The sequence below is a fragment of the Dipodomys spectabilis genome, unplaced genomic scaffold (genome assembly GCF_019054845.1).
Source record: "Dipodomys spectabilis isolate Male_0828 unplaced genomic scaffold, ASM1905484v1 ptg000242l, whole genome shotgun sequence".
NCBI lineage: Eukaryota > Metazoa > Chordata > Mammalia > Rodentia > Heteromyidae > Dipodomys > Dipodomys spectabilis.
In genome coordinates, this window is record NW_024870919.1 from 6255241 (window position 1) to 6256150 (window position 910).

Consider the following 910-nt stretch of genomic DNA (forward strand, 5'->3'; position numbering starts at 1 on the left):
TATAATGATTTCTGCAGAGTTTGTGATTTTTTATAATCAGAAATAAGTTTAACTTACCTGTTGAAATGAGTAGTAAAGAAACTAAAAATATTTCTGGTACTTGTCTGAAAAAGTTTATTTTAAAATAGTCTGTATTCTGTTTGTATAATGTCCAAAATCTATTTCATTCTCTCCAAATATAATACTTTGAATTCTACATTGATTTATAATATATAGGTTCAATAATAAATGTGTCCTTTCAGATTGCATTCCATATAGAAACAGTTTAAGATTCCGTTTTTCCTAGGTCCTTATAGTATTTTATTTCTTTGGGATAAAATGACAATGTTATCTAATTTCAAATGTTTTGTAAAGGTTACGCTATGTAAAGGCCTTTCTAAGATGAAGAGTTAATACACTGAAGACAAACTTTTAATTCTATGAACTAAATGTATTCTTTCACTTGTATCTTTGTAATCAACTTTTTAATAACTGTTTTTCATTTCTTGAATCCGAAGAATACTTCACAAATTTCCATATCATCCTTGTGGAAGTGCCATGTAATTCTCTGTATTGTTGCAATTTGGGTAGATGTGCTGCTGAAGCATATAGTATCTTGTAAATTTAAGTAGTTAATGATGCAATCTTAATATAGGCATATATCTTTCGTTGCCTATTTGTAACAAGGAAACCTTATTGTTCCTAGCAATGCTATTGATCTTATTTCCCTAAAATTCTGTGTAGAGTGGGGAAAAATGTACATTGTTTAATCAATTGCTCACATTTCAAACTTTTTTGTCAATGGCTATTTTAAGTCTTTTTCATTTTAAACCTGATCATACTTTGAAGCCTTTATAGCTAGGTCCAAAGGTGATGGCTTTTTCAAGTACTTATTTGTCCAACTGAGTTAGATTTGTGGAGCTAAGGGATT

General features: G+C 29.1%; 1 pseudogene; it reads right to left on the minus strand.

Moving 5' to 3' along the window:
• Positions 1–487: 487 nt before the first annotated feature.
• Positions 488–587, minus strand: LOC122124761 (annotated as a pseudogene).
• Between the last annotated feature and the right edge of the window lie 323 nt (positions 588–910).